Here is a 25,278-nt window from a genome sequence, read left to right on the forward strand (position 1 = left end):
GCAATCCATTTGGTGAACTGAGCAATCAACACCAAATACCGTAATCAGAACCATTTTGCTCTAAGCCACAGACACCATTAATGTTCCTTAGACCAATTTGATCACACATATGGGTCCTTTAAGATCTTCTGTTGCTACGCAGAGACAAGGCAGCAAGCTTCTCTGAATAGAAATTACACTAGAACAGTTCCCATACCCGTCACATTTTTAAATAACACGGTCAAACCTGAGTGTCTCTAAAAGCACAGCAAACAAACCAAAAAGGATATATTGAGTCCAGATTTTAACACATAAATAATTTAAAATTTACAATAACAAATTAAATATTTCTTCACTAGGCAGAGAGTTACTTAAAGGCAGAAAACGTATCTTCTTCTAAAGGAGAAAGAACACAAAAGAAAACGAGAGTTAAAATCAAATAGAACTAAGTTAAAATCTAACTTTGTCTCTTACTAGCTTTTCAACAAGTTACTCTGAACCTCAGTTTCTTCATGGGCACAGTGGAAATAACAAAGACCTCAGCTCATCACATCAATGATGGTTTGTAACAAGACCACCTTGTTTGATGGAGTTCACTATATTTATAATGTCTGTTTCACAGTGTGGTTCTCAGGAATGGGAATAGAGTTACATCTTGACTAGATAGATCCAAGATCCAGAAGCCGGTAACTGATTTTAGTAGCTCTACCTACCTTCCAGTTGTCTCACCCCTAAGCCCTGGGGTTACACAGCCCTGTCATTATGAACAGCCCCATACCATCATGTCCTTCCCTGTCTGTATCTATTGTTGTCTCCCTCATTGCATGTTATCATCCTAGACACTGATATAATTTCATTGATTTTGTTTACCTTGGTCCTGTTCTTTTTTTTTTTCTTTTCTTTTAACTTTGTTCAGTCTTTTGACCGTGGTCTAATTACCCCTTTTAGCTTGCTTCTGTCCAAGGCCAACTGTGCTTCTAATTTTCAGGAAACCATCTGGTATCTGTTAATCTAGTTCAGGACATTTGAAAGTTTTACCAAAAATAATAATAATAATAATAAACACAAACAAACAAAAAACCCTCAAGTATCTCATGTAATTCTAAGCAAAAAGCCTGACATTCTTTCCAGTATCAGAGTCTTTGCAATTTTTAGAGCAGGGCTATCTAATACAAATATAGGAACCATATATCTCATTTTTAATTTCTCACAGCCACATTAAAAAATAAATGTGAAATTAATAATGTAGTTTCTTTAGTCTAATATGTCCAAAATCTCATTTCAAAATGTATTAATGACATAATTTACATTTTGTTCCACATAAAGTATTGAAAATATGGTATGTATTTAGCTCTTCTGACACATCTAAACAGTTATAACATAACTTGGACTAGCTATATCTCATATGCTTAATAGTCACATGTGCCTACTGGCTTCTAAACTGAACAGTATAGCTCTAAAGCATTTGGGACTTTAAAGCATGTCTGTGTTTTGAGGAATAGGTAAGAAAATACAACTTTTAAAAGTTTTTAATTACAGGATTGTAATGAGAGGAGGCTAGATTCAATACTTGAGAAGTCATTTAACACATGGAATGGGGACCATAAAACATCACTCTGGCCAAAAAAAAAGAGAGAGAGGAGAAAATATAATGTAATCACTAAAGAACTTAGATGTTCCTTACACAACCGTCACACCCCCATAATGTTTACAGCATGCATCACTCTTGTGAAAAGCAGGCCAGGTCAGGGTTTATTTTGTGGGTATATAGACTTTAGCAAGTTTAGAAATAAAGAGCTTGCTATCAGAGCAAACAAAGCAGAGTTGGCCTTTGTAGGAATAAGACTGAAGATAAGATGGGAAAGATCTACAAATTCAGCAATTGCTGCTGAATCTAGGGAAAGTTGGAAAGCAGAGTATGCATTGCCCCCAAACCTCACATGTTAATTGTAAGAGTGTCAATGGTTCTATAAAATGGAAAACTTTTGCAAATCAGGTATTTAGGAAACTCAGAGTATCTATGCTTAATGAACACATTAAATAACATATTCCAGCAACTTTAATATCTTAATATAATTCAATATGAGTTCTGATTCTATATTTGAAATTGTATAGAAATACTACTAAAGTTTAGGGTAACACCTGGTTAAACTCTGTAAAATTAGATACCCAGTGAATTTCGTGAAAGCTTGTCCAGATTATGATCCAGTATAGCTAAGCATCTAATTTAATACCTGGCACATAAATAGTGATCAACAGGTACTTGCCAAAATTATTTGCAAACTATTTTCGTATTAACTAATATGATATATAAGTCAGGTTTTCAGAAGTAGCTATTTAATATGCTATGGGTGGGGGAATGTTTATGTTGGGAAGGTGGTTAGCAATAGATGGTCTAGTCTCTCATTGTGCATAACTGGTTGCCTCCTTAAAATATAGGTTAGCTCCCCAAAGCCTGGGGGGAAAGGGCAACATAATTCTCCATAACCTTAGAACATTCTGGAAAAGAATTTTCATTAGGCTGGACAATGGGAATGATATTGTGACTCTATGTCTCTTCAAATGGCATAAACCAGGAGCCTAAAACTGGTGATGGTATATGTATAACATAAATTTTATAAAATTTGTACTGCTATTTAAAAAAATTTTCACTGACTGGAAGAAGACTTTAACATACACAGTACGTTTAAAATATTAATAATTTCTGACAGCAAATCAGTTTCCCTTAGAAATTACTTGCAAATTGTAAACTTTCATTTATTATTTTGGCCAGCAACTATTTTTTTTTTGTTTTTTTGTTTTTTTATTATACTTTAAGTTGTAGGGTACATGTGCATAACGTGCAGGTTTGTTACAAATGTATACTTATGCCATGTTGGTGTGCTGCACCCATCAACTCGTCAGCACCCATCAATTCATCATTTATATCATGTATAAATCCCCAATGCAATCCCTCCCTCCTCCCCCCTCCCCATGATAGGCCCCAGTGTGTGATGTTCCCCTTCCCGAGTCCAAGTGATCTCATTGTTTAGTTCCCACCTATGAGTGAGAACATGTGGTGTTTGGTTTTCTCTTCTTGTGATAGTTTGCTAAGAATGATGGTTTCCAGCTGCATCCATGTCCCTACAAAGGACACAAACTCATCCTTTTTTATGGCTGCATAGTACTCCATGGTGTATATATGCCACATTTTCTTAATCCACTCTGTCACAGATGGACATTTGGGTTGATTCCAAGTATTTGCTATTGTGAATAGTGCCGCAGTAAACATACGTGTGCATGTGTCTTTGTAGTAGAGTAATTTATAATCCTTTGGGTATATACCCAGTAGTGGGATGGCTGGGTCATATGGTACATTTAGTTCTAGATCCTTGAGGAATCGCCATACTGTTTTCCAGAATGGTTGAACTAGTTTACAATCCCACCAACAGTGTAAAAGTGTTCCTATTTCTCCACATCCTCTCCAACACCTGTTGTTTCCTGACTTCTTAATGATTGCCATTCTAACTGGTGTGAGATGGTATCTCATTGTGGTTTTGATTTGCATTTCTCTGATGGCCAGTGATGATGAGCATTTTTTCATGTGTCTGTTGGCTGTATGGATGTCTTCTTTTGAGAAATGTCTGTTCATATCCTTTCCCCACTTTTTGATGGGGTTGTTTGTTTTTTTCTTCTATATTTGTTCGACTTCTTTGTAGATTCTGGATATTAGCCCTTTGTCAGATGAGTAGGTTGCAAAAATGTTCTCCCATTCTGTAGGTTGCCTGTTCACTCTGATGGTAGTTTCTTTTGCTGTGCAAAAGCTCTTTAGTTTAATTAGATCCCATTTGTCAATTTTGGTTTTTGTTGCCGTTGCTTTTGGTGTTTTAGACATGAAGTCCTTGCCCATGCCTATGTCCTGAATGGTACTACCTAGATTTTCTTCTAGGGTTTTTATGGTATTAGGTCTAACATTTAAGTCTCTCATCCATCTTGAATTAATCTTCGTATAAGGGGTAAGGAAAGGATCCAGTTTCAGCTTTCTACTTATGGCTAGCCAATTTTCCCAGCACCATTTATTAAATAGGGAATCCTTTCCCCATTTCTTGTTTTTGTCAGGTTTGTCAAAGATCAGATGGCTGTAGATGTGTGGTATTATTTCTGAGGACTCTGTTCTGTTCCATTGGTCTATATCTCTGTTGTGGTACCAGTACCATGCTGTTTTGGTTACTGTAGCTTTGTATTATAGTTTGAAGTCAGGTAGCGTGACGCCTCCAGCTTTGTCCTTTTGACTTAGGATTGTCTTGGCAATGCGGGCTCTTTTTTGGTTCCATATGAACTTTAAAGCAGTTTTTTCCAATTCTGTGAAGAAAGTCATTGGTAGCTTGATGGGGATGGCATTGAATCTATAAATAACCTTGGGCAGTATGGCCATTTTCATGATATTGATTCTTCCAATCCATGAGCATGGTATGTTCTTCCATTTGTTTGTGTCCTCTTTGATTTCACTGAGCAGTGGTTTGTAGTTCTCCTTGAAGAGGTCCTTTACATCCCTTGTAAGCTGGATTCCTAGGTATTTTATTCTCTTTGAAGCAATTGTGAATGGAAGTTCATTTTCTGTGGGGTCAGTGATGATATCCCCTTTATCATTTTTTATTGCGTCTATTTGATTCCTCTCTCTTTTCTTCTTTATTAGTCTTGCTAGCAGTCTGTCCATTTTGTTGATCTTTTCAAAAAACCAACTCCTGGATTCATTGATTTTTTGGAGGGTTTTTTGTGTCTCTATCTCCTTCAGTTCTGCTCTGATCTCAGTTATTTCTTGCCTTCTGCTAGCTTTTGAATGTGTTTGCTCTTGCTTCTCCAGTTCTTTTAATTGTGATGTTAGAGTGTCAATTTTAGATCTTTCCTGCTTTCTCTTGTGGGCATTTAGTGCTATAAATTTCCCTCTACACACTGCTTTAAATGTGTCCCAGAGATTCTGGTATGTTGTATCTTTGTTCTCATTGGTTTCAAAGAACATCTTTATTTCTGTTTTCATTTCTTTATGTACCCAGTAGTCATTCAGGAGCAGGTTGTTCAGTTTCCATGTAGTTGAGCGGTTTTGATTGAGTTTCTTAGTCCTGAGTTCTAGTTTGATTGCACTGTGGTCTGAGAGACAGTTTGTTATAATTTCTGTTCTTTGACATTTGCTTAGGAGTGCTTTACTTCCAATTATGTGGTCAATTTTGGAATAAGTGCGATGTGGTGCTGAGAAGAATGTATATTCTGTTGATTTGGGGTGGAGAGTTCTATAGATGTCTATTAGGTCCGCTTGTTGCAGAGATGAGTTCAATTCCTGGATATCCTTGTTCACTTTCTGTCTCGTTGATCTGTCTAATGTTGACAGTGGAGTGTTGAAGTCTCCCATTATTATTGTATGGGAGTCTAAGTCTCTTTGTAGTTCTCTAAGGACTTGCTTTATGAATCTGGGTGCTCCTGTATTGGGTGCATATATATTTAGGAGAGTTAGCTCTTCCTGTTGAATTGATCCCTTTACCATTAGGTAATGGCCTTCTTTGTCTCTTTTGATCTTTGATGGTTTAAAGTCTGTTTTATCACAGACTAGGATTGCAACCCCTGCTTTTTTTTGTTCTCCATTTGCTTGGTAGATCTTCCTCCATCCCTTTATTTTGAGCCTATGTATGTCTCTGCATGTGAGATGGGTCTCCTGAATACAGCAGACTGATGGGTCTTGACTCTTTATCCAGTTTGCCAGTCTGTGTCTTTTAATTGGAGCATTTAGTCCATTTACATTTAAGGTTAATATTGTTATGTGTGAACTTGATCCTGCCATTATGATATTAACTGGTTATTTTGCTCGTTAGTTGATGCAGTTTCTTCCTAGCCTCGATGGTCTTTACATTTTGGCATGTTTTTGCAATGGCTGGTACCGGTTGTTCCTTTCCATGTTTAGGGCTTCCTTCAGGGTCTCTTGTAAGGCAGGCCTGGTGGTGACAAAATCTCTAAGCATTTGCTTATCTGTAAAGGATTTTATTTCTCCTTCACTGATGAAACTTAGTTTGGCTGGATATGAAATTCTGGGTTGAAAATTCTTTTCTTTAAGAACGTTGAATATTGGCCCCCACTCTCTTCTGGCTTGTAGAGTTTCTGCCGAGAGATCTGCTGTTAGTCTGATGGGCTTCCCTTTGTGGGTAACCCGACCTTTCTCTCTGGCTGCCCTTAAGATTTTTTCCTTCATTTCAACTTTGGTGAAACTGGCAATTCTGTGTCTTGGAGTTGCTCTTCTGGAGGAGTATCTTTGTGGCGTTCTCTGTATTTCCTGAATTTGAATGTTGGCCTGCCCTACTAGGTTGGGGAAGTTCTCCTGGATGATATCCTGAAGAGTGTTTTCCAACTTGGTTCCATTTTCCCCCTCACTTTCAGGCACCCCAATCAGATGTAGATTTGGTCTTTTTACATAATCCCATACTTCTTGCAGGCTTTGTTCATTTCTTTTTCTTCTTTTCTTTTGGTTTCTCTTCTCGCTTCATTTCATTCATTTGATCCTCAATTGCTGATACTCTTTCTTCCAGTTGATCGAGTCGGTTACTGAAGCTTGTGCATTTGTCACGTATTTCTCGTGTCATGGTTTTCATCTCTGTCATTTCGTTTATGATCTTCTCTGCATTAATTAGTCTAGCTGTCAATTCTTGCACTCTTTTTTCAAGATTTTTAGTTTCTTTGCGCTGGGTACGTAATTCCTCCTTTAGCTCTGAGAAGTTTGATGGACTGAAGCCTTCTTCTCTCATCTCGTCAAAGTCATTCTCTGACCAGCTTTGATCCATTGCTGGCGATGGGCTGCGCTCCTTTGCAGGGGGAGATGCGCTCTTATTTTTTGAATTTCCAGCTTTTCTGCCCTGCTTCTTCCCCATCTTTGTGGTTTTATCTGTCTCTGGTCTTTGATGATGGTGACGTACTGATGGGGTTTTGGTATAGGTGTCCTTCCTGTTTGATAGTTTTCCATCTGACAGTCAGAAGGACTGTCTGTTGGTCTGTTGGAGATTGCTTGAGGTCCACTCCAGACCCTGTTTGCCTGGGTATCAGCAGCAGAGGTTGCCGAAGATAGAATATTGCTGAACAGCGAGTGTACCTGTCTGATTCTTCCTTTGGAAGTTTCCTCTCAGGGGTGACTCCACCCTGTGAGGTGTGGGGTGTCAGACTGCCCCTAGTGGGGGATGTCTCCCAGCTAGGCTACTCAGGGGTCAGGGACCCACCTGAGCAGGCAGTCTGTCTGTTCTCAGATCTCAACCTCCGCGCTGGGAGATCCACGGCTCTCCCCAAAGCTGTCAGACAGAGTCGTTCGCGTCTGCACCGGCCCCCGCTGCTTCCGCTATTGGACTTCAGCTGTGGGCTGTCCCCAGAGGTGGAGTCTACAGAGACTGACAGGCTTCCTTGAGCTGCTGTGAGCTCCACCCAGTTCGAGCTTCCCAGCGGCTTTGTTTACCTACTTAAGCCTCAGCAATGGCGGGCGCCCCTCCCCCAGCCTCGCTGCTGCCTTGCAGATAGATCGCCGCAGACTGCTGAGTTAGCAGTGAGGGAGGCTCCGTGGGGGTGGAACCCTCCCGGCCAGGTGTGGGATATATTCTCCTGGTGTGCCTGTTTCCTTAAAGCGCCGTATTGGGGTGGGAGTTACCCGATTTTCCAGGTGTTGTGTGTCTCAGTTCCCCTGGCTAGGAAAACGGATTTCCTTCCCCCTTGCGCTTCCAGGTGAGGCGATGCCTCGCCCTGCTTCAGCTCTCGCTGGTCAGGCTGCAGCAGCTGACCAGCACCGATTGTCCGGCACTCCCTAGTGAGATGACCCCAGTACCTCAGTTGAAAATGCAGAAATCACCGGTCTTCTGTGTCGCTCGCGCTGGGAGTTGGAGACTGGAGCTCTTCCTATTCGGCTATCTTGCTCCGCCCCTGGCCAGCAATTATTAACTCATGAGTTTGGCTCCATGATACAAATTGTAATCATAGCTAAAATTCAATCGTTTCGTACACTTTTTAGCTTTTTCTCCTACTCTGTTAGTAAACTTTCCACTGCTATAACAGAATATATGGGACTAGGTAATTTATAATCAATAAAAATTGTTTTCTCTCAGTTCTGGAGGCTGGGAATCCAAGATCAAGGTTCTAGCATTAGGCAAGGGTCTTTTTACTGCTTCACTACATGCCAGAATGCCAGAAGGCAGAGGGAAGAGAGAGGGGTAAGGAGGGGGAGGGAGAGATAGAGAGAGAGAGGCATGCTCATGCCAGAAAGTTCTTTATTAGGGCATTAAACCCACCCATGACTGTGGATCCCTCATGGCCTAATCACCTATTAAAGATCCCACCGCTTAATACTATTACAATGGCAATTAAATTTCAACATGAGTTTTGGACGGCACAAACATGCAAATCATAACACCTATCTACTAGGTTTGTCAAGAGGATTATTTAGATAATGACTATAGGGCATTTTATGCTCCTTAACTGAAGTTACTATGGAAATAAAATAGTGTTATGATAATATTACTTTTTTTCTATCATGCTTGTCTCTAATGGGAGCACTGGGTGAATTCAATATAAGAAATTAGTCCTTCAATTTAAGATTTGCAGTTAGTAAAATGTTTGGAAAATATATTAAACCTAAAGAGAAGCAATCAAAAATTTAAAAGAAGTGTCCTTAAGTAATCTACTATTAAAAGTTATAAATGTAGACTGTGGATGGGAATGCTGATAGTTTGATAAAACAAAATATAGTTTATATTTATTAACAAGTCAAATAGCTTCTTTTATCATAGGAATTTTATACAAGGATTGCTGAATATATGTCAAATAATTGAAGTCCTTGGTAGGAGTCAATTGTCTGAGGCTGGAACAGTACCTTCACCTAATTGATATGTCAGGCTGAACCATATATAATAGCCACTTTCATAAAAAGCCTCAAAAAATGACAATTTTTTATGGTTTATCTGTATTTTTCATATGATTTTATATGACAAATTTCATGTGGTTGCTAATAGTTTTCATCAACAAATACAATTAATATAGTACCATATCACTGAATGCTTAAATATTTAGAAATGCATAATTTATAGCATGAGTTTTAAATATGCGCTTTAGTGTGCTGAATATTTATAATTTTTTTCTTTAAAAAGTTCTATCACTTTACTCTTGGTTTTCTCAGCAAATAAATATAGCTTGTACAAAGAACTATTTTTTAAAATCTTTTACTTGTATGTGTCCTGAATTATCACTATCTCTACATAGTAACAAATTCGTTGAATACGAGTACTATTCTCCAGTTGTTTTATTTTCAGTTCAGTGCTCTGCAAACAGAAAGCCTAAAATGATGATGGGCAGATTGTTTATCTACACTGTAGCTAATTAGCATGAGATGACTCACAGGCATTAGTGGTACAATTTAATTTTGCTATGTACTGCTAAGTAGCAAAATATTGATATTTATATATCTGTAGGTTCTATTTTAAAAAGTACATCAGTTGAATCAAACTTTAAAAATACAATTAAAGTACAATGCTTTAATCTAGGAGAGCACTGTAATGTAAGGTATAAATTCAGCTAATGAACACCTGATATAACACACAATGTTATTCAGGCTCAATAAACAGGTTTTTAAAAATCTATCTTTTGAGTAAATTGTATGTTATGAAGTTTCATGCCAATGAGTGTTAGGGTGTGCTTTATTTTTCCCCGTCATAACTCGAGTGAAACAGAGGTCTGAACAAGAGACAGAAACTGAATTTTAATCCCAGCCTTAACAATGATACAGATTTTCTTAGTGACCCAGAGCAAGTATCTTTTATGATCAGTTTACTAGTTTATTAAATGGACACTTCCTAATATCTTCTGGGAAATACTGTTCTGGTTATATATTGTTGCACAACAAAGCACCCCAAAACTTGGCAGCTTAAATAACAATAATTTTACCATTATCTTTGTGGTTCTGGGTTCAGCTGGCTGATTCTTGCTCAAGGCCTCCCAAGTCTGAAATAAGACAGAGGCTGGGGATGGAATCATCTGTTGTCTGAGCTGTGAAGACTCAAACAATTAGGGCTACAACAGTTGAGGCTCTTTGGACACTGGTTCTCTCTCTCTCTCTCTCTCTCTCTCTCTCTCTCTCTCTGTGTGTGTGTGTGTGTGTGTGTGTGTGTGTGTGTGTTTGTGTGTGTGTGTGTGTGGTTTGTATGCATGGTCTTTCTACCATGGTTACTCAGGACTCCAAAACTGTACAACTCATGAAGAGAGAGCTAGGCAGAAGGGGTTTCATATTTTATATCCTAACCCCCAAAATCCCAAAATGTCATTTCTATCATATTCTATTAATCAAGGCATCCACAGAACCTTCCCAGTTTTAAGAGGAAGAAACAAAATGCTGCCACTTGAAGGGAGAGGGAGAAATTCTAGTAGAGTATATGGCACCAAAAATATCACTGTGGCCATTGTTGGAAAGTACAATCTGCTGCAAACGCTGCGAGAATCAAACACCATTATACCTCCTATAATATTTACATGGGGAAAATTCCGTGACTAGAGCCATAGCATTTTGCTGTGGCACACATTCTGTAGGTTTAGCATACCTAATCGTGATGTATGGGACACATATACACAAAGAGGTACACACACATGCACAAGCAGCTAATTCAAGAGTATGGCTATCTGAAATCTTAAGCCAATACTCAAAGACTTGAAAGGACAGTCAGGTGTTTCCTTCATTGTAGGGAGACCCCCTGAACTATTGCTACGGAATAAAAGATGAAATGCTCCTGATTACTGTAAATACAAAATTGTATGCAGTAATTTTGTGTAAAGACAATGCCAGGTTGGATTGCCAGGATGAGCACGTGATGTGCTTCCCCTGCAGAGAGCCTATGAACGGACGTGCAGTCAGGGAGGTTTCACATCACCAAGATTCCTATCCCAGAAAAGCAGATGTTCATAGCTCTGGGAATAGAACGTGACCCTTGCGGAAAGCCTATAAATGGACGCATGGGGGGCACCTGTCCATATGGATAAGATAGGGCTATAAACGGCCTCATCTTGCCACGGCTCTTCTAGGCCTCTTTAGGGTTAAGGCCTACTCCTTTCTGAGAATTTCTGGTCTAACTGGTTGTCTAGCTTCACGTGCTGTTTCTATGGATTGTTTGTAACCAGCTTTTGCTGCAACTGTTACTGCTGATGAATATCTTGCTAATCATAGGTTATGGAAAGACTGTGTTTCTGTTTTAAGGCTCTGTTAGAAATTACTGATGCACACACTATATTGTAAATCCTTATTTCTGTATACTGTACTTCTGCATACAGATGTTATGTTAAAGAATTACTTCATCCCCATGTGACCATCTCACCTCATAATCAAATGACTCTAAATCCCTCACTAACCTACCCCTGCCCTCACTAAACTTAATAATAAATGTTGGTATATCCAGTGCATTGGCGGCACCACGGGACCAGAAGGCAGTGACCCCCCTGGACCCAGCTTTCACTATCTTGTGTGTGTCTACTATTTCTCGACCTGCTGATCCACCTGGGAACAAAGAGAGAGCCCCTTTGCATTGTGGGTTGCTGGCCAGATCCTGCAATACTTCATTTTGAATAAGAATTTCCATTTTTTTCATCATGATCATTTATTCTGCTCTAATAAATTGCTTTAGCCAATTTGCCTTTACTCTAGTTAATACAGAACTACCGTCTACTTCATTTTTTATCACCCCTTGCAACATCTGCAAGCCTTAATTCTCCTTCAGTGAATCATTTATTTTCATCTTTAGATATTGACCTGGTAAACACAAATATGTCTGTGAACACTTAAAAATTTACTTGTTACCCAGTTTTTCAGCAATGTTCTCTACTCTGATCATCATATGATGCATATAGTTCTACTGCATAAATTTTTATCTCTGCTTTCCAAAGTTCATTCTTCTCCCTGCAGAAGTATTGGCTTTTTGTCTAGGAGTACTCATTATGCTCATTTAAAAAAGTATTACCCATGTTACTCTCATTTACTCCATATTACTCATTTATTTATTCAAATATTGGAAAATTGATGAATATTATACAAATTGGATAATATTGGATAATTGACCATTCATGAAACCAGAAATTTTGAAATTTTCTGACTGATCTTGGGGAAATTCATCAAATAAAAGGAAACAATCAGTTACTTCAATGCAAATATCAAAAAAGATAGCATTTATCTTTTACTTATGTATACAGTTTTGATTAATTTTGAAGCAGCTTCACAATTTCAGTTCATACCAATTCCATTTCAATAAAATTCAAGTATTTATTGAAAATAAGCGACAGCCACGTATTGCTTACCAATGGGGATACATTTTGAGAAATGTCATTAGTTGATTTTGTCATGTGGGAACATCATAGAATGTACTTACACAAACCTAGATGGTATAGCCTGCTACACACCTAGGATACATGGTAGGGCATATTGCTCCTCGGCTACAAACCTGTACAGCATATTAGTGTATTGAATACTGCAGGCAATTGTAACACAATGCTATTTGTGTATCTAAATCTACTAAAACTCAGAAAAGGTACAATAAAAATATGGTATCAAAGACTAAAAATGGTACACTGGTATAGGGTACTTACCATGAATGGTGCTTTCAGAAGTGGAAGTCACTCTGGATAAATCAGTGAGTGACTGGTGAGTGAATGTGAAGGCTAGGACATTATTGCATTACTGCATGCTTTTATGTGACTGGCAGCACAGTAACTTTGTTTACACCAGCATCACCACAAACACAGGAGTAATGCATTGCACTACAATATTACAATGGCTACATCATCTTCAGCTCCATTATAATCTTGTGGGACTACAGTCGTATATGCAGCCCATCAATGACTGAAATGTCATTATCTGGAACATGACTGTATGTACTCTACTAAGTACACTGTGGGTCATGAAAGTGGATAGAACATATACCCTGTCATTAAAAATGTACAACATGGGAAAGGAGAACTAGACAAGTCCACAAATAACTAGAGATTGAATTACAGAGAGGAATAAGGTAAATGTTACAACAGAAGAATACAGAAAGTGATATGAGGGTACGTGGAAAGAGAGAGAGCACTTCTGGTTGAAGGACTAAAAAACACGAAAATAACTGGGTAGTGGGTATAACAGATAGACTCTAAAAGATAGACGTAACATTGATAGACTTGGAGGACAGTTTCAAAATGAAAATATAGCATGAGCAAAACAAGGCCTAGTAATAATACTGTCTAACTAATCTATCTAATGATTATCTATTATTATAGATAATCTATCTAATTATCTATCAACTTATCCATCTATGTATTCATCTATCAAACCATGCCCTTATTTCAGAAAAATGGCTTATAGAACAATGTAAATAGTTTAAATTCAGGACAGAGAAAATATAATATACAAAACTGAGATAAGTAAGAAATGTAGAACACAATTACACATTTCATAGTGTACTAGGTTATTAAATTTGACCCAAATTGGACTTGTGTGACATATGAGCTTCCTAGAGGAAAGAAAATGTGGCCGGTCAAATGATTCAAATTACCAAAAAGAAAAAAGAAATTACCAACCCACTTGGGAAAGAAAATTGATTTGTTAAATGTTTCAATATGTAAGGCAGATTGAATATAAGATAGTGATCAATATCTCAAATGATATATTTAAGGTACTTGTACTAGCAGATTAAGGGTACCAGAAAATTTACTTATCCTAAGAGCTGAAAACCAAACATTAATCTACAACTTAATAAAAGCGGTTCTATAAGGGATGTTGGTAATATTATCCTTGATTTGCAAACCAGGAAACAGAGAGTTACGGATATTGAGTCAGTTACCCAAAATCACACAGTTAATAACTATTAAAGTTTGTATTTGTATTTGTATCCAGGTTTGCATTACTTTGATGTGAGGATAGAAGTTTATGTGTAAAGGATAGAGTTGAGTTGGCAGAGAGAATTTGGTTGGGGGAAGAATAATTGAGAATGTACTGTCAGGGTTGAAATAAAATATTGGAGGCAGGAAAACTAAGGATGCCTACAGGTTGAGATGAAAACAGACTGTAGAAATAGTGAGAAAGTTAAAGAAAGGCTCTTTAATGGAGAAAAGCCTAAAGAAAGAAGAGATCAAGAGCGCTGATGAGGGGTTTAGCCTTGGCAGAGAGGCAGAACTCGTCTTCTTTGAACATATTGTGAATAAAAGAAATGATATCACCTAAAGAGCTCGAGAAATGGCCCACCTTGCTTTCCAGAAGGTTTCATATCGAAGAACCTAGAGTGTGTTTAGATTTTTAGGCCAAATTCTTTCAGGGAAAATATTTTTTGTTGCACTTAGGACCCTAAAGGAATCAGCATTTGAGAGCAAAAGCGTGGAATGAGATCAAGTAACTATTTTTCTAACTTCATTCCATTTCTTGCCTGTATGAAATCAGTCATGTTTAGAAATGTGTATCCTAGTCTAGGCATTAGAATAACTAGATGTCCCCATTAGCTGTGGACATTCCATCAGCCTAAGGTTTGCATGGTTTTTGGAAATGTCAGCCCGACTTCTGGATGTTTCACATTGGACTGCTTACTTATTCTGTGGGAGCCTCAATATCACCATATAAAAATGATGTTTTAATATTTATATACTCAAATTTTATTAAAAATTAAAAGCCCCCAGATTGTGCCCAGCACACACTAAGCAATCAATAACTGTGAGTTATTTCCTTCCTTTACCTTAAATCCTCACACAGCACATATCAAGATCTGACAGCTGAAAAAGGATCCTTAATAGAAGATCAGTAAAGGCCTCCTACTCTGGCATGTATTCATTATTTCATTTCCAATCCTTTCAATAAATATTTATGTGATGTTTTCTAAGTGACAGGCACCCAGCTCACCTTCAAAATGATGCAGAACCTCAGATTTTAGCAGCATTCTCCCAGCAGTACTTTTATCTTGAAACTTGAGTCTATTCCCTGGTCCTGTTTTTTTTGGATGGTTTGTCACTTTTCTTGTACTTGTATTTAAAATCCTATATCTTAGTACAAATCTTGCTCCCCTTACACTAAGATGTTGGTTTCTGCTTCCTGCCTCACATCCATTTCCTGGCTCTATATCCTGTCTTTATTATTTATTTATTTATCTATTCATTTGTTTATTTTTGAGACAGAGCCTCACTCTGTCACCAGGCTAGAGTACAGTGGCTCAATCTCAGCTAACTGCAACCTCTGCCTCCTGGGTTCAAGTGATTCTGCTGCCTCGGCTTCCCAAGTAGCTGGGACTACAGGGACACGCCACAACGTCCAGCTAATTTTTGTATTTTTAGCAGAGATGGTGTTGGCCAGGATGGTCTCAATCTCTTGACCTCTTGATCCACCTGCTTCGGCTTCCCAAAGTGCTGGGGTTACAGTCATGAACCACCATGCCCAGCTTATCCTGTCTTTAGATAATAATTTGTTCTGATGCCTGATGCAGCCTGGCCAGGATTAATGAGACAACATATCAAATGTGCTTTTTAACACCTTAAAGAAAAGAATATGAAGAAGAGCAAAATGTAAATTTATTTTATCAATAAAATAAAAAAGGAATATTCAAAATATATATTCTGAATTAATATCTCCTATTCGTTCCTTCCATCCTAGAAGTTCTCTTATTTAATCTTCTTTCTCAAAGGACACCGTAAGGATTGTATTAGGGTCTAGGTAGGAAATGGATGGCACACACTCCTGTTGTGTAATCGCCAAGACTTTGTGTGTATAGAGCTTAAGAAAAGAAAGACACAAAGGAAGCACTTTTACTAGTAAGAGCAGAAAGCCATTGCTATGTCTAAGTCTGAAGGGTAAGGGGAAGAAGCGGTCGCTGGAACCTCAGAGATAAAGCTGTACAAAGAAAGCTGTTTGAAGAGGCTGTGGGCTTTGGTAAAGAGGCATCGACCTAGAGCAACCTAGCAGGAAGGAAGCAAGGGAAAAATAAACACTCCAATCTTATTCTTCTCCTATTTTATTTTTTTGTCAGTTATCATCACTTCGTTAAATGCAACCAAAAGCCACACCGAGAGCGGGGAGCTCATTTTTTATTTCATATGGGTCAGCATTCTGAGAACACAAAGAAGACTGTAGAAGGATGAAGAGTGGACTGGGAAGGGCAAACAGGAGATATCCAGAGCAGACAAATAATACAAGGTGACAATGCCATGACAGCAATATAAACAAATGCCAAGGGAACCAGCCAAGAAAGAGAATTCTGGACAGATTCTGATGGCATGCAAGGCCAAGATGAAAGACAAGTGGAGGATTTGGGCCAAAAAATAATATTCCTAGCTGGGAGTTTATTCAGAAAAAGTACTTGGTATTTTTAGAGGAATTTGAGTAAATTGATACAACTGGAATACAGAGGGAGCGAAGGGAAATAAGGCCAAAGATAGGCTATAATCCGAGTTAAGTCGTGGGGGTTTATCACAGCATTTTAGAAAAAAGAGTGATCTAATCATCCTACTGGTTTAAAAGAAAAAAGATAAAGGGGAGGAATTAGTGACAACTAGATGGACAGTGATACCATTTATACATCTTCATATACTCAGTGGCAACAATTATTGTATTTTATCCCTGCATAGCATGTGCCAGGCGCTCTTGTAAGCACTTTGGATATAATAAGCCATTTAAACCTCACAACAATCCTCTAAGTATTCTTATAATCTCCACTCAAAAGTAAACTGATACACAGTAAATTAGATGACTTGACAAAGTTCACACAGCTAGCAAATGGTGCAGTCAGTCAAGGGATCAGACACGTGGGGCACAGTCCAGGAACATTTCATCCCTGGAGCTTCCAATTGCCCTCTCCAAGTAGAGTCAGGCACAGTATCAACATTCCCAGCATCAGGGTATGGCAATATACACAGAGTATTGGCAAATAGGGAAGCTCCTCTGACACTCAGCATCCAGAGTTTTATTGGAACTTAGTCATATACACATGGTTGGCTGCCCAAGTGACTGATCTCAGCCTCCAGCCCCTCTCAAGTTTCAGCTGATCCCGTATGATTCGAAGCCCCATTATGAATGATATTATTATACTGTCTGTGATATAGTTTGGCTCTGCATCCCCACTCAAATCTGATCTCGAACTGTAATCCCCACATGTGAAGGGAGGGACATGATGGGAGGTGACTGGATCATGGGAACGGTTCCCGCATGCTGTTCTTGTAATAGGGAGTTCTTACAAGATCTGATGGTTGAAAAGTGGCAGTTTCCTCTGGCTCGCTCTCTCTGCTGCTGCCATGTAAGACATGCCTTGCTTCCCATTTGCCTTCTGCCATGATTTTAAGTTTCCCAAGGCTTCCCCAGCCATGCAGAACTGTGAGTCAATTACACTTCTTTTATTTACAAATTACCTGGTTTCAGCTAGTATCTTTATAGCCATGTGAAAGTGGACTAATACAGTCTCCTATAGCCCAGGACTTCCAGGTAAACAAAAACACTCTTACAGGCAGGACATTACAAGGGCTGAGATAACCTCCCAAGAGCCGAGTAAGATAACATCCCAAGAGCTGAACACAAAGGCCAAACTTCTCTTTGGGCAAGATTAAATTCCTGACTACACACAGGTGAAATTAATAATACATTTTATTTAGCTCAATATATCCAAAAAATTTTCATTTCAACATATGATCAATATAAAACATTATTAGCATAGCTTACTTTTTTTTTCATACTAAGCCTGTGAAATGCTATGGATATTTTACCTTTACAGCACATCTCAACTTGGACTAGCCACATTGAAAGTGCTTTGTAACGGCATAAGGCTAGTTGGTAGTCTACCAATGAATGCAGCTCCATCCTTTCCTCATTCTTGCTGAATCTAACAAAGGTTTATATATTTATCCCGTGGGCATAATTATCAGTGTTTTCTAATGTATTTATTTATTATTTTAAGTAATAATAATAATTACTACTAGGTAATTTCTTATCACATTTAAAACTAATGTTTAAAATAAAATATGATTTTCAAAAACCAAAACAAAGCAACATCAACAAATAATTTTTTTACCCTCCCATTTGAAGTCTAAGTTTCTATTCCTTATCTATACAGTCTTTGCTCCTTTGGTGTACTTTCATTACTTTTAGATTGAATTTCACCCTATTCTTAAAGTGACAATTTAAATGTTTAATGATCTTCCTCTTGTCACTTATAATTCAATTTTCTATTTTCAGTTAGCCTGATTTTTGTGTAGGATATAATGTCTCCTCTCTTCTGATAGCATCTTAGGCAATGCAGTGCAATTTGGACAGACTTCGGGGAATCTCCCAGTTATTATTTTTATGTATGTGCAAATTCTCCCCTTACTAAAAGGGATGTATGACATAATTTATTTTTATCTTAATCTGAAGATATTTCAAGAAGTTTTTGAAAACCTTAAAAATATCTAGACCCTGCCTAAGTTACCACAAAAAGTGACCTGGAAGCTCTATTATCTATTACAGAACATATTTTTCCAGCATTCTCCAATTACAGTTCAACACTTCAAAATGTACATGTAAACTACATTTAAAAAACACAATATGGAATAATATGTGTTATTTAGAATGGCTTTGTATATGAACATAATAAAAAGCATTTTAAAAGGCACTTCTGATAGTAGCTATTGAAATGCCAAGCTGTGAAGGTCAGAGTCTGCCTATGAGTGCCTTAACAAGCCTTCTTAGCCTCTTCTCTTCATCTGTGGCATGACTTCCTATAGTGGTGGAGCACATTGTGGGCTGAGACGCACCTTAATCATTTTAGATTCATCCTTTCTTTATTAAAGTTATACAATATTGTAGTCTCATATTTTCCCCTTGTCTTCTCCCTTCAATGGTCTTAAAATCATACTGTTTCTGCCCTACATAATGGGTACCTCTCCATCACAGAAACCATTTCATGTAAAGTTGATGCTGTACCATTTTTTTGTTGTTGCTTTAGTGCCCTTTCTGTCTGTAGTCATTTTTCTGCTTTTTATTGAGCGTATCTGAAATAGGTTCTTCCTATCTAAACATGGAGGAGAGAGATTTTAATTAATTAATTAATTAATTTTGGTCTAGATATTAGCCCCCTTTGCCTAGAAAATTAGTGCTTTTTTTAAATAAGGAAGGGCTGCATTTCCGAGTGAGTGAGAGAGAGAGAGAGAGAGTGTGTGTGTGTGTGAATTGATATCGCAGAAATATATCAAAACCTTTTAAAGTTCTTCCTATGTTCTTAACTGTTGACATATCTGTTAAGCAACAGATATGCTGTTTCTTTAGTTAGGAATTTTAAGTTCTTTGTCTTCATGAGATAAAAATGTTATGTGTTTCTGTCTTTGACCCTTGTTCTTGTAACATTTATGAATTATCAGTGCTGCTTGATATAGCTGGAATTCTTTTTTCCTGCTAAAACATTGAGTTACTTTTTCTCCCTTAAATGTTACCTTAAGGTTTTCCTTTCCCTTTAAGGCCATAAGTAATTCTTCCTTTAAACAATTATGTGATTTACTGAATTAGAATATAACTTCAAAATAAACTGTAAATAAAATTTTACGTAAATTAGTAATCTATCAACAGATTTGACCACCAACCAAATCAGTATCTTGACCACATATATGTGAAACAGAACTAGGTGAATTTATCACTGATGTGTCTCTAGTTACAAATATCCCTGGACAATTAATGGCAACTATAAGCAACTATATGCCCAAATTGGAAAATCTAGAAGAAATGAACAAATTTCTAGACACATATAACCTACCTAGATTGAACCATAAAGAAATCCAAAACCTGAAGAGACCAATAACAAGTAACAAGATCAAAGCCATAATAAAAATTCTCCCAGTAAACAAAATCCTGGGACCCAAAGCCTTCACTGCTGAATTCTACCATTTAAAGAACAACTAATACCAATCCTACTCAAACTATTTTGGAAATTAGAAGAGATGAGAATACATCCAAACTTATTCTATAAAGCCAGTATTACCGTAATATCAAAACTAGACACAGACACATCGAAGAAAGAAAACTACAGGCCAATATTTCTGATGACTGTTGATTCATAAGTCTTCAACGAAGTAGAGGCAAACCAAATTCAGTGATACATTAAAAAGGTCATTCATCATGACCAAGTGAGATTTATACCTGAGATGCAAGGATGGTTCAACACATGCAAATCAATCAATGTGATACATCATATCAACAGAATGAAGGATAAAAACCATAAGATCATTTCAATTGATGCTGAAAAAGCATTTGATAAAATTCAACATTTCTTCTTGTTAAAAACCCTCAAAAAACTGTGTATAAAGTAACTTACCTCAACATAATAAAAGTCATAAATTACATACACATAGCTAGTATCATACTGAATGGGAAAAAATGAAAGCCTTTACTTTAAGATCTATAACATAACAAGGATGCTCACTTTCACCACTGTTATCCAACATAGTACTGGAGGCCCTAGAAGGAACAATCAGACAACAGAAAGAAATAAAAGGCATCCAAATTGGAAAGGAAGAAGTCAAATAATTCCTGTTTGCTTGTATATTATCCTTGATGATATGATCTTATATTTGAAAAAAGCCTGGGCTGGGCGCAGTGGCTCACGCCTGTAATCCCAGCACTTTGGGAGACTGAGGTGGGCGGATTAGGCGGATCACGAGGTCAGGAGATTGAGACCATCCTGGCTAACATGGTGAAACCCCGTCTCTACTAAAAATACAAAAAATTAGCCGAGCTTGGTGGCAGGCACCTGTAGTCCCAGCTATTCAGGAGGCTGAGGCAGGAGAATGGCGTGAACCCAGGAGGCGGAGCTTGCAGTGAGCCGAGATCATGCCACTGCACTCCAGCCTGGGTGACAGAGCGAGACTCTGTCTCAAAAAATAAAATAAAATAAAATAAAATAAAATAAATAAAAAATGAAAAAATGAAAAAAGCCTGAAGACTACACCAAAAAACTTTTAGAATTGATAAATTCAGTAAAATGGCAGGATGCAAAATCAACATATAAAATTTAGTAGTGTTTCTATATGCCAACAGGGATCAATCTGAAAAAGAAATAAAAAGGTAATACCATTTACAATGGCCACAAATAAAATTAAATAACTAGAAATTAACAACCAAATAAGTGAAAATTTTTCTATAATGAAAACTATACAACATGGATGAAAGAAATTGAAGACACCAAACAAATGGAAATACACTCCATGTTCATGGATTAAAAGAATTAATACTGTATCAATGACATTTTTCACAAAAATAGAAAAAACTATGCTAAAATGTATATGGGACCCCAAAAGACCCAGAATAGCCAAATCCATCCTAAGCCAAAGGAACACAAATGGAGGAATCACATTACCTGACTTCAAATTATACTACAAAGCTATAGTAAGCAAAATGGCATGGTACTGTCATAAAAACAAACATATAGAGCAATAGAACAAAATAGAGAACCAAGAAACAAATCTATGCACCTACAGTGAACTCAAGAACAAAGGTGCCAAAAACATACACTGGGGAAAAGATAGCCTTTTCAATAAATGTTGCAGGAAAATTGGACATCCATATACAGGATAATGAAACTTAATCCCTATCTCTGGCATTATACAAAAATAAAATCAAAATGGATTGAAGACTTAAATCTAAGACCTCAAACTATGAAACCACTCCCAGAAAACCCTGGTGAAACTCTCCAGGATATTGGCCTGGGCAAAGATTTCTTCAGTAATATCCCACAAGCATAGACAACCAAAGCGAAACTGGACAAATGAGATCACATAAAGTTGAAAAGCTTCCGCAAAGCAAAGGAAACAATAAACAAAGTGAAGAGATAACCCACTTTATCAGAGAAAATATTTGCAAACTACTAATCTGACAAAGTATTAATAACTAGAATATATAAGGAGCTAAAACAAACTCTGTAGGAAAAAAATAATAACCCAATTTAAAAATAAGCAAAATGTTTGAATAGACATTTCTCAAAAGAGGGCGTACAGATGGCGACCACACATATGAAAAGGTGCTCAACATCACGGATCATCAGAGAAATGCGAAACAAAATTACAATGAGATATCATCTCACCCTAGTTCAAATGGCTTATATCCAAAAGACAGGCAATAAAAAATGGTAGAGAAGATGTGGAGAAAAGGGAATCCTCATTCACTGTTGGTGGAAATGTAAATTAGTACAACCACTATGGAGAACAGTTTGGAGGTTCTGTAAAAAACTAAAAATAGAGCAGCCATGTGATCCAGCAATTCCACTGCTGGGTATATACCCCAAAGAAAGAAAATCAGTATATCAAAGAGGTATCTGTACTCCCATGTTTTTTGCAGCACTGCTCACAATAGCCAAGATTTAGAAGCAACCCAAGCATCTATCAACAGATAAAGATAAAGAAAATATGATACCTATACACAATACTATCTGACCATAAAAAACAATGAGATTCAGTCATTTGTAACCACATGGATGTAGCTGGAGGTCATTATGTTAAATGAAACAAGCCAGGCACAGAAAGACAAACATCACATATTCTCATTTATCTGTAGGATCTAAAAATCAAAACAATTTAACCTATGGAGATAGAGTGTAGAAGAATGGTTACCAGAGGCCGGGAAGGGTAGTGGGAAAGCTGGGGGAGGTGAGAACGGTTAATGGGTACAAAAACTATTAGAAAGAATAAGACTTAGTATTTGATAGCACAACAGGGTGAGTATAGTCAAAAATAATTTAATTGACCATTTTAAAATAACTAAAAGGGTATAATTGAATTGCTTATAGCACAAAGGCTATGTGCTTTTTTCCCTTGAGGGGATGGATACCCCATTTTGCATGATATGATTGTTATGCACTACATGCCTGTATACAAACATTACATGTACCTCATATATACACTTCCTATGTACCCACAAAAACTAAAATATAAAAACATTTTTGACCAACAAATACCCATGAACACTTACAGAAATGTGAATTAGAAAGCTGTATCTTTCTGGAAAATACACCTAACATTATGATGTATTTAAATAACCAAAAAGTGAATAAATAAAAAGGGTCATTTAGTAACTAGAAGGTATAGCCAAACTAAAAATTTAATCAAATAAACAAATTTAAAAACCAGAAATTCTGTGTTGATGGTTATGGCAGTAACATTGCTTTTGAGTCTCTCTGAATCCATCCATAAAAATAGATGCAATAAGTAGGATAGTAAAATGAAACAACCACACAACCATTTGCCCAAAAAAGTTTAAAAAGAAAGGAATTTAAGTTGCACAGATAAAATGTACGAAAGACATCTAGTTCAACTTGAATTTTTTAGCTTAAGTATGCCCCAGATATTATGAGACATACTTATATTAAATATGTAGTTATATACTTATATTGTTCACCTAAAATTAAAATTCAACTAAGAATCCTGAATTTCTATTTGTTAAATCTAGCAACAAATCCTATAGCAGTACAACTTGTGTAGTATCAACATTTTTGTTAGGGGCAGTAAAAAAACATTTCACAGACGTAAGGAAGGAAAAACCCAGAGTCCCAACAGTTGCTTTCTGGAAAGAGCAGCAAGCCACAGAACAACTGAAACCGGGCAGGTTTTCTACAGTCTCCATGTTGATGTGAGTTCAGAGTCCTGCCGTGAGGTCTAAAAGAGCTGGGGGTAGGCTGGGCCTACTAATCCACTGTAAACCTATGCAGGATGAAAGGAGAACCCTCTTGGAATAGAATCAAAATTAGCAGAACAGGAGCAATAGATACAAATAAAAAGGAAAAGCCAGAACATTAGGAACAGACAAAAGCGAGGGTATCTCTAGGCCTTATTAACGCTTCACAAAGACAAGAGGGATCACTAATGCTTGGAAAGTAGAAAAGTTATCCTATTCATTTCTTCTTTTTAAATGTCTATTATTTGAGGACTGTTAGAATAAACAATAGCATATCCACACAATGGATTATGATGTGGCTGTACAAAAGAACAAAAAAATCTCCCTATTAACTGTGAGAAGATCTCCAGGATATACTGTTGCATGGGAAAAGTATGTATGTATACTAGGAAACCAAAGTAAGAAATATATTCTGTCTTCAAATAAAATCTAGAAGTTACACTATAAGTAGATTATATAAATTACAGAATAAAAACCGATGCCGAGGAAACATTTTTTTGCTTGATTTTTGACTCTATCTTATTCTAGTAATAAAATAGATCCAGTACATTCAAGTAGAACTCTTTAGTTCTATAAGTTTTGCATATAAAAAAGCAGCTGCATAGTAATGATAAATTAATAATGGCTTTGAATCTAAGAATAATGTTGAATTTGACAAGGTTCACAGAGAAGTGAGATGAAAAGGGAGCATAAGTTCAAATTTCAGCAGTATCTACAATTTTTTTCAGAGTTATTCTTAACAGACAAGAATACTATATATAATGCCAAATTATATTTTAAAAGGCAAACAAGTATTAAAAACTGAATGGACTATACAATAATGGACTTTCTCTCAGGATTTTAAATTGATGGTTTCAGTCTATGAGAAGTAAATTTTAAAATAAAAAGCCAGCAACAATAAGGACAACATGAAAATAATATGCTGGTAAGGTGTGTTTCACAAATGCTGTTATATGTTACATTGATTTTCGTACTGATGTGATAAAAGTCTTTAGAAAACTCCTATTTGGTTTAGATATACGTTCTTATACTCCTCAATCAAGCCTATTGTAGTACTTTCAAGGTTCAACAATATTTGTTAAATTATTAAATGAATAATGATAATTATTAATGTAAACATTACCATATTAAATCTGACTTCACACAATAAATGGTTTTATTTATACCTTACAACTTTGTTGATAACAGTTATATTTGGTTGGCTGGGGCATTTTGATTGAGGTGTTGTTGCTGTTTTTAATTTTTATTTATTTTGTTTATTTATTTATTTATTTATTTATTTTTGGAGACCGAGTCTCGCCCTGTCGCCCAGGCTGGAGGGCAGCGGCGATCTCCACTCTCCCCTCATACCAACTTCCGCCTCCCGGGTTCAAGCGATTCTCCTGCCTCAGCCTCCCTAGTAGCTGGGACTACAGGCACAGGCCGTCACACCCGGCTAATTTTTTGTATTTTAGTGGAGAGGGGGTTTCACCGTGTTGCCCAGGCTAGTCTGGGACTCCTGAGCTCAAGCAATCCGACCGCCATGGTCTCCCAAAGTGCTGGGATTACAGGCCTGAGCCACCACGCTGGGCCTTGTTGCTGGATTTTAACCCTCAACAACTGAGTTGATTTTACTTCTCAGTTTATAGCAAGACATCAAC

At 37.1% G+C, this 25,278-nt stretch overlaps 1 long non-coding RNA gene across 1 annotated transcript; it reads left to right on the top strand.

Annotated features, from left to right (window-relative positions):
* The first annotated feature begins 1,054 nt into the window (after positions 1-1,054).
* LOC117086341 lies at positions 1,055-20,177 on the top strand. Its single transcript, XR_004438298.1, has 4 exons — positions 1,055-1,066; positions 15,520-15,525; positions 17,772-17,775; positions 20,053-20,177. It is a non-coding gene; the product is annotated as an uncharacterized LOC117086341 (long non-coding RNA).
* The last annotated feature ends 5,101 nt before the right edge of the window (positions 20,178-25,278 follow it).

Source organism: Trachypithecus francoisi, unplaced genomic scaffold (genome assembly GCF_009764315.1).
Source record: "Trachypithecus francoisi isolate TF-2019V2 unplaced genomic scaffold, Tfra_2.0 Lachesis_group1, whole genome shotgun sequence".
NCBI lineage: Eukaryota > Metazoa > Chordata > Mammalia > Primates > Cercopithecidae > Trachypithecus > Trachypithecus francoisi.